Source organism: Lagenorhynchus albirostris, chromosome X, assembly GCF_949774975.1.
Source record: "Lagenorhynchus albirostris chromosome X, mLagAlb1.1, whole genome shotgun sequence".
NCBI classification, from domain to species: Eukaryota; Metazoa; Chordata; class Mammalia; order Artiodactyla; family Delphinidae; genus Lagenorhynchus; species Lagenorhynchus albirostris.
The window spans coordinates 78265702-78275836 of NC_083116.1; the positions used below are offsets into that span (position 1 = coordinate 78265702).

The 10135-nt window shown below is 35.9% G+C and overlaps 1 pseudogene; it reads left to right on the plus strand.

Annotated features, from left to right (window-relative positions):
* Positions 1-7266: 7266 nt before the first annotated feature.
* LOC132513151 (importin subunit alpha-1-like) lies at positions 7267-8223 on the plus strand (annotated as a pseudogene).
* The last annotated feature ends 1912 nt before the right edge of the window (positions 8224-10135 follow it).

The following is a 10135-nucleotide window of genomic DNA, read 5'->3' on the forward strand; positions in this document are numbered from 1 at the left end:
CAAAGTCTACTTTATCTGAAATTAAAATAGCCATTTCTGCTATTTTTTGATTAATGTTTTCATGGCATATCTTCCTCCAACCCTTTTACTTTCAACCTACCTATGTTTTTGTATATGAAGTGAATTTCTTGTTGGCAGCATATTGTTGTATCATTTTCTGTTAATCCAGCTGCCTTTTAAATTATGCATTTAGCTCACATATTTTTAAGATAATTACTGATATGTTAAGACTTAAGTCTTGTCATTTTACTATCAATTTTCTGTTTGTTTCCTTGGGTCCTTCTTCCTCAATTTTCTTTCCTTCCTGTGGGTTATTTGGACGTTTAGTGGACATTTAGGGAGATTCCATCTTGATTTATTTGTAGTGTTTCAGAGTATATCACTTTGAATAGTATCTTTAGTGGTTGCTCTAGGTATTACTATATATATATATATATATATATATATATATATATATATAACTTATTACAGTCTACTCTCATCAACATTTTACCACTTCAAGTGAAGATAAAAACTTTACTACCTGCTATGTCCTTTTAGACTCCCCATTTTTGAAATATATTTGTCTTGAGTATTTCTTCCATGTATTTTGAGCATCACACCAAATGGTGCTATGATTTTTGCTTCAGTCTCCAAATATGATTTAAGTAACTCATGACCATAGCCTATTATATTTAGCTCTATGTTTACCCATTCTGTTGTCTTTCCTTTCTGAAATTCAAAGCCTTCTTTTATTATGATTTCCTTTTTTTTTTATCATTTCCTTTTTGCTTAGAGAACTTCCTTTAGTCGTTTCTGTTTTTGTTTTTTTTTGTTTTGTTTTGTTTTGTTTTTTGCGGTACACGGGCCTCTCACTGTTGTGGCCTCTCCCGTTGTGGAGCACAGGCTCCAGACGCACAGGCTCAGCGGCCATGGCTCACGGGCCTAGCTGCTCCATGGCATGTGGGATCTTCCTGGACTGGGGAATGAACCCGTGTCCCTTGCATCGGCAGGCAGACTCTCAACTACTGCGCCACCAGGGAAGCCCCGTTTAGTCGTTTTTAAGGGTAGGATTGCTAGCAACAAATTCTTACTGTTCCTTTTTGAAAATTCTTCTTCATTCAAGAATGATATGTTTGCCAGGTATGGGATTTGCAGTTGGCAGTTCTTTTCTTTCTGTACTTGAAAAGTGCTGTGCCACTTTGTCCTGGTGCCTATGTTTTCTGGTGAGAAATATCATTAGAAATTGCTTTGCCCCTATGGATAAAGTGTCATTTTTCTCTCACTCTTTTCAAGATTTTTTCCTTGTAAAGAGTTTTCAGAAGTTTAGTTTTGATATTTCTTGGTGTATAAGTTTTTAGTTTATCCAATTTGAAGCTTATTTAGCTTCTTGTAACTGTAGGTTTATATCTTTTGACAGATTTGGGAGGTTTTCAGCTATTATTTCTTCTTAGCTTCTGTCTTCCTAGCTTTATTTAGGTATAAATGACAAATAACATTGTATAAGTTTAAGGTATACATTGTGATGATTTGATATACATGCATATTTAAATGATTACCACAATAATTATATATGTGGTGAGAACATTTAAGATCTACTCTCTTAGCAAATTTCAAGTCTACAATACAATATTGTTAGCTATATTCACCATGCTGTATATTAGATATCCAGAACTTATTCATCTTATAACTGAAAGTGTGTAACCTTTGACCAATATCTCATTTCCCTCACCCCCTGACAACCACAAATCTACTATGTTTCTATGAATTTGACTTTTTTAGGTTCTGCATATAAGTGAGATCATACACTATTTGTCTTTCTCTGTCTGACTTATTTTGCTTAGTATAATGCCCTCAAGGTTCATCCATGTTGCCACAAATGACAGGATTTCCTTCGTTTATTGCTGAATAATATTTTGTTGTGTGATTTTAAAAATACATATGTGGCATTTTATGTATCCATTCATCAATCAATGGCTACTTACATTGTTTCTATGTCTTGGTTACATTATTTCTTTGGAATAAGTTTTGAGCCCTAATCTCCTCTTCTAGTTCTGGGACTCTGAAGATAGAAATGTTAAGTATTTTGTTACTTTCCTAAGTCTCTGAGGCTCCATTTATTATTTAGTCTATGTTTCCCTCTGTTGTTCAGACTGAAAAAATTCTAATGATCTTTCCTCAAGTTCACTGATTCTATCCTCTATCATCTCTACTCTTGACTTCATCCAATAAAGTTTTTTTATTGTTGTATTTTTCAGTTCTATAATTTCTATTTGGTTCCTTTTTATAATTTCTAATTTTTGCTGAGATTTTCTATTTTTCTTTTGTTTTATGAGAATTTATAATTGCTTAATGAGCATTTTCTATGATGGCTGCTTTAAAAACTTTGTCAGATATTTACAACATTTGATTCATATCAATGTCATTATTTGTTGATTGTCTTTTCTCATTCTATTTGGTGATTTCTTGGTTCTTTGTATGATGAATGATTTTTCATGGTATCCTGGATAATTTGGATATTATATTATGAGACTGTAGATCCTATTTAATCTTCCTTTTTAGCAGGCAGTCCCCTTGTTTGATGTGTATTATGAGGGATGGGTGGGTGTGTATGTTCAGTTACCTGCTGGTGCCACCAACACCACTCCAGCAAAAGCAGAATGTGGACTCCCACTGCCTTGTTTCAGACAGGTGAGGTGGAATTTCAGCAATCTCCTTGGCCCTGTTGATACCTTCCTGGGAAAAGTAAGGACACCCTCCTGACATGCACCACCTCGTTGCCTCTGAGTGGGGGTGTGAGTGGGGATTGAGAGTGATTCACACCACTTTCTTGCTACATGGTGGGAGTGAAAGTTCAGCTTCCTACTGAACCCCACTGACACTGTGGGAGCAGAGGTATGCATAATGCAAACTAGACTCAGCTCCAGCCACCTCATTCTTCCTTACAGATACTGGGTAGTGGTAGAAACTTAGATTCCTGTGGGTCCCACTGACACCAAGGGAAAGCAAAGCGGGGGATAGCATGATGTCAACTAGCCTGACTCACACCACTTCATTCTGCCTCATTAATTCTCAGGTAGGTGTAGAGGCTCAGCTTCCCACTGGGCTCCATCAATACCATTTATTTACTGCTTTTAAAATTTAAAGTCTTCTGTGACTTGGATATTGCAAACAGTGCTGCAATAAACACTGGGGTAAAGAAGATGTGGTACATATATACAATAAAATATTACTCAGACATTAAAAAATGGAATAATGACATTTGCAACAACATGGATGGAAGTAGAGATTGTCATATTGAGTGAAGTCAAACAGAAAAAGAGAAATATCATATTTTATTGCTTATATGTTGAATATAAAAATAAATGATGCAACTGAACTTATTTACAAAACAGAAACAGACTCACAGACTTAGAGAACAAACTTATAGTTACCGGGGGGGAAGGGTGGAGGGAAGGGATAGTTAGGAAGTTTGGGATGGACATGTACACACTGCTATATTTAAAATGGAAAACCAACAAGGACCTACTGTATAGCACAGGGAACTCTGCTCAATATTATGTAACAACCTAAATGGGAAAATAATTTGAAAAAGAATAGATACATGTATATGTATAACTGAATCACTTTGCTGTACACCTGAAACTAACACATTTTTAATCAACTATACTCCAATATAAAATAAAATGTTAAAAAAATTTAAAGTCTCTTCCCATGCAGTTTCAATTCACCTATATTTTCTTATAGATTTCTATAATTTCATCATAAATATTTAATGACCTAATCCACCCAGTTTGATTTGAGAAGTGAGGGTTTATCATTTTTTTTCCTCTAAATAACTAACTGCATTAACTCCATTTGTTAAAAAATCTTTGCTTTTCTCCCAATGATTTATGAAGTACTTTCCAACAAATTTTTCACAAATTAAATACATGTAATGGAGCAGGACTCTATGGGGCCTTCCCCAGGCAGGCCCCTCCCCCATATCCTCTGCTTTAGCTCCTTTCTAAAGTACCTAGATAACAGTATCTGATGCACATTTCCTGAGTTGTTTTACACATGTAACCCCCCCCCACCACCACAAAATGGAAGATGTTAACTACTTGCTGACCACGAGCACATAGTCCCTAGGCCTCCTGCAGCCTAAGGAATGATAATGTTAACCCTTGTGACACTGCCCTGTTACCTCACCATCAACAAGAGAACTGTCCATAAGCTGATCACATACCCTGCAACACCCCTCCCTCACCTGGCATTTAAAAATACTTTGCTGAAACCCTTCAGGGAGTTCAGGGTTTGGGGGGCATGAGCCACCTCTCTCCTTGCATGGCCCTACAATAAACATTTCTCTGCTCCAAACTTCAACGTTTCAGTTTGATTGGCCTCACTGTGCATAGGGCACACAAACTTGTGTTCAGTGACATACATACATAATTATCTAAGTCATATAGAAAAATATATATATACTATATATACATTTATTTTACATATCAAAGAAAAATGTGTATTTATTCATTGCATATATGCCACTAGAACATAGGCTCCATGACAGCAGGGATTTCATTTTGCTCACTGCTCTGTCTCTAATGCCATAAATATTGTTTTCATGGTAAACAGTGAATAGATGCTTGATGAATTGATATACTAGGTTTTTTTTCTGAGCTAAATATCCTATCTGCTGATTGGCTTGTCAATTCTTATTCCAGCACTACATTAATTTGAGTCATCTAGCTTTAAAATTCATTTTAATATCTGATAAGGGAAGCTCCCCTCAGTACTCTTTCAAAATGTTCTTGGCTAATCCTATTATACTTCCAAGTAGAACATTAGTATAGTTTTTTCAAGTTCCAAGAATATTTTAAAATATGTTTTTCATTATAAATTGTTAAGGTGTGTTAAGAGTTTCAAAACAGGCAAAAAGAAAAGTATAATATACAGTCTACCTGTTGGGAAGTCAGATTTCAGGTAACTGTAATCAACAGTAAAGAGAAAAAAGGCTTCTAATAAGCCCCCAAGATAGTGACCTTAACGACACAGCTTTGTAACAAAATCAGGTAGGATGGTACAAGAGTGAAAGGCTTGGTCATTTTCATCATTTATTAATCAAACATGTGTGATAACTATTAGAAACCATAATCTATTAAAGGAACTCCTATAAGTCAGTAAAAATGGTGAGGAACTCTAATAGAATAACTGGCAAATATAAACAGGTATTTCATAAAAGAAAACTCACCAAAACTAAAAGAATATGAAAAGATGCTCAAACGCATTAGCAATTTGAAAAATATAAATCAAAATAATGAGATATCACTTTATAGTAATCAAATTGGCAAAAATTAGAAAGCTGAATCGTGACAAGAATTGGGGGGTGGTTGGGCAAGATAGCAGCCCTCATTCACATAGTAGGGATGCATGCACGAGGATGTTCATTGCAGAGTTGTTTGTGATGTTGGAGTATTAGAAGCAAACTAAGTGTATATCACTGAAAGAGTGAATAAATCAAATGTGGTAGATTCAGAGTATGGAATATTAGGCAGCAGGCAAAGCAAATGACTAGGTATAGCCATGGAAACATGGATAGATATTAAAAACAGTGCTGAGTAAGATATTAAAACAGTGCTGAGTAAGAAAAGAAGAAACAGAATGAGATATATATTTTCATCTAGATTGCTATAATTATTATAATTTTGTTTTGCTTACTGCTGTATCTCTAGTGTCTTAAATATTAGTTGCATGGTAAGCACTGAATAAATATGGTGCAATACAAGTTATACAAATTTTAAAGTAAATGTATACACAAAAATTACAAGAACACATACATAAAAAAGAATAAATCAAACACAGAGTGGTATCCTATTGGGGATGGGGATGAATCTGAAACATAATATTGCTTAATAAATGGCAACTATCATTATTATTACTATTATTATTATTAATACAAAAGAGCCCTTCATATTATTACAAAGCCTCTTATTCAAGCTTATTAGCCTTTATTAACACACAACTCTTAAAAGTTTTTATCCTTTTTCCTGGTAAGTGCTAGATTAGACAAAACAAACTAGAAGTGGGTAGAAGACAATGACAAGCGACATGTATGAAAGAAGAGAGACACCAGAAAATACAGATAATGCATGCTAATAATGATGATCCTGCTCAACAAGAAAAAGTTAAAAAATATTTGATATTTTCTATTTTTAAAAAATCTAGATTTTATAGCTAGCATTCAAAAATCGTTAGAATGATTTCCCCCATGAAGTGAAAATCATCAGTTCATAAAATATGTTCTTGTTTCCCAGCAAGGATAGTTTTAAGGCCCAAAATATAGTAGTTGTGAACAAGAATTGTAAAATAGTAAGATTAAATTGCCTTTAAAAAGTAGATTTTGCACCTTCCCAAAAGCTTGCATATAGAAGCTGCAGACCAAATGGAGCAAGAAACTTGCTGACATTTCCTCAAATTCAAATATAAGGACAATCCAGTGAAACACCACTAGGAAATAAAGAAAGGGATGGGTTATTTCCAAAATACCAGGGATGGGGGGCTAATTTTGTTAACATTGATTACGTTTTAGCTTCAATTTAGAAACCAAGCTTTTTTTTATAACCAGGAAAACCTCTCTGAGAGGTTTAGGCTGCCATTTAGTAACTTAAATCTTAATTATACCTTGCCTACTCATTTTAAGTTTTACTTTGCTTATAAGCCAGGGAAAACAACATCCACAGTTTGTTTATATGAATTTGTCTTTATGTGTATTTCAATGTTAAAGTTATAAGAAGAATGGAAATGTGATTTTCTCTCATTAATAATGATCATTTTATAATAAATACTAACCATCATTATTACTATTATTTTGAAAAAGGACAAGCATGGTAGAAAGAACAGGAAATAATGGATATAATTCTAGGTGAATCTAAAGCCCTTCTCCCTAAACCTCTAATTTACCATTTAAAAATAAAATAATTCTACAATCATTCTACCATAGACTTGAATACAGAATACTGTCCAAATTACTTTTCCCCTCTTTGAAGATATTATTTTTCTTTAAACGAGCTCCTCTTTAACTAGAGATGTATGTGTTTTCCCACCATAAAAGGATAGAGGCTTTTATTAATTTTCTATATATCATAAAAACAATCTCTGAACACCTTTATAGTTTAGAATTTAAAAGTATAATTTTTCAGTTATCCAGGGTGTATTAACTTGAAGCCTGTAAACGCAATGCTGCTACACATAAAATCTGAGCCAGATCCACAATTATCTTCTAGTTTTCTCCTATTGTCTAATAACATGTACACCAGTAAGAATGCTAATTAGCTAACTGCCCACCTTAACAGTTTGGAAAACAAAGGGAAACACAGAACAGAAATGAGACAGTACTGTATAGAAGTTATAATGAAACAGAGAAAAGCTAAGAAAAATGACCAGATGCTGAAAAGAAGAAAGGTAAGTTCTTTTCCTGATGCTGCTACTTCTCTACTACAGGTAATTTATAGCAACTAGGTCTTTGTAAATTGTTCTGTTGAAGACACTGGGAAAGACACAAACAGCAATAATTTGGAAAGTCAATTCCAAGCTACCCAAGTTGCTGGAAAATTCTTTGTGTGGGAAAAAAGCCTTCCATAGACAACGTAATCTGAGCTGGTTTGATTAAAAAATGTGTACCTTTCTCTGATTGTAGTATTATTGAATTTTAATCTGCTTAGGTGTACTTGCTAATATAAATTTTGGGAAACCAGAATAGACTGTGGTAGATGAAGGTACTATAACATCATTAATTGCTGTCTTGTCATCTCTCCATTCACACATCAGTGAAAAAGCTGTACAGGCTCTCAGAAACATTGCAGGTAATGGTTTGCTTCCAATGATTTCATTATCAAGAATGGCAAAATAAACACTTCGTTAATTCTACTTGTATTGATAGTTATTGATTTGCCATCTTTAGCACATGGTTATTTATATAGTCTAATCTGGACACTTTCAAATCTTTATTATAAAAATATGCTATTCCCCCTTTAGATGCTATTAAGCAAATTCTTCCTACTTTTGCATCATGACTGTTGAGAAGTATTTAGAGATATTTGCTGAGCTGTCCTACCTTACTGATGGTTCAATGAACTAACTGACATAGTCAAAAAAACAAGAGTTTTGCCAAAATTTGTAAAATTTCTAGGAGCTGCTGAACAGCCAATTGTGACTCCAGCCTTAAGAACCATAGGAAATACCACCAATGGGACAGATGTATAAGTTTAGAATGTAATAGATGTAAGGCACTTTCAGTTTTTCCTTTTTAACTGCCAACATATCTATAAATATTCATTCATTCAACCCAAATAAAATATGCATTTACAATATGCTAAATAATAATTCAGACACTGAGGATTCAACAGTGAACAATACAGATAAGCTCCTTATACATTCAACTAGGAGAGATGAATAAACAAGTATACCTGTAACTGTAAAGATATATCAATTTTTCCATCTTCTTTTTCATAAGAAAAGTATATGTAGAGAGACCTTCAAGATGGAGGAGGAGTAAGACATGGAGAGCACCTTCCTCCCCACAAATACATCAGAAATACATCTACATGTGGAGAAACTCCTACAGAACACCTACTGAATGCTGGCAGAAGACCTCAGACTTCCCAAAAGGCAAGAAAATGCCCACCTACATGGGTCGGGCAAAAGAAAAAATAAAAAAGAGACAAAAGAATAGGGACAGGACATGCACCCCTGGGAGAGAGCTGAGAAGGAGGAAAAGTTTCCACACACTAGGAAGCCCCTTCACTGGCGGATACCGCAGGTGGTGGTGGGGGAAGATTTGGAGCCACTGAGGAGAGTGCAGCAATAGATGTGCAGAGGGCAAAGCGGAGAGACTCCTGCACAGAGAATCGGTGCCGGCCAGCACCCACCAGGCTTGTCTGCTCACCTACTGGGGCGGGTGGGGGCTTGGAGCTGAGGCTCCAGCTTCGGAGGTCAGATCCCAGGGAGAGGACTGGGGTTGGCTGCATGAACACAGCCTGAAGGGGGTTACTTCACCACAGCAAGCTGGGAGGGAGTCTGGGAAAAAAGTCTGAAACTGCCTAAGCGGCAAGAGATCATTGTTTAAGGGGGCACAAAGAGAGGGGATTCAGAGCACTGCCTAAATGAGCTTCAGAGGTGGGTGCGAGCCGTGGCTATCAGTGTGGACACCAGAGATGGGCATGAAACACTAAGGTTGCTGCTGAGGCCACCAACAAGCCTGTGTGCAAGCACAAGTCACTAAACACACCTCCCCTCCTGGAAGCCTGTGCAGCCCGCCACTGCAAGGGTCCCGCGATTCAGGGACAACTTCCCTGGGAGAACACATGGCATGCCTCAGGTGGTTGCAATGTCATGTTGGCCTCTGCTGCCACGGGCTTGCCCCACATTCTGTACCTCTTCCTAGCCACGGCCTGAATGAGCCAGAGCCCCATAATAAGCTGCTCCCTTAACCCCATCCAGTCTGGGCAGGAACAGACGCCCTCAGGTGACCTACATGCAGAGGCGGGGCCAAATCCAAAGCTGAACCCCAGGAACTGTGCAAAGAAGAGAATGGGAAATTTCTCCCAGCAGCCTCAGGAGTAGTGGATTAAATCTCCACAAACAACTTGATGTACTCTGAATCTCTAGAATACCTGAATAGACAACGAATCATCCCAAAATTGAGGTGGTGGATCTTGGAAGCAACTGTAGACTTGGGGTTTGCTTTCTGCATCTAATTTGTTTCTGGTTTTATGTTATTGTAGTTTAGTATTTAGAGTTTATTATCATTGCTAGATTTGTTTATTAATTTGGTTGTTCTCTTCCTGTTTTTTTTTTACTGTATATATAGATATATATTTCTTTCCTTTTTCTCTTTTTGTGAGTATGTATATGTAGGTTTCCTTGTGTGATTTTGTCTGTATAGCTTTGCTTTTTCCATTTGTCCTAGGGTTCTGTCTGGCCTCTTTTATCTGTATATTTTTTAGCACTTGTTATCACTGGTAGATTAGTTTTCTGGTTTGGTTGCTCTCTTCTTTCTTTATTACTTGTTAATTTCTTTTATTTTTAATAATTAAATTGTTTTATTTTAATAACTTTTAATTTTATTTTATTTTACTTGATTTTTTCTTTCTTTCTTTTTTTCTCCCTTTTCATC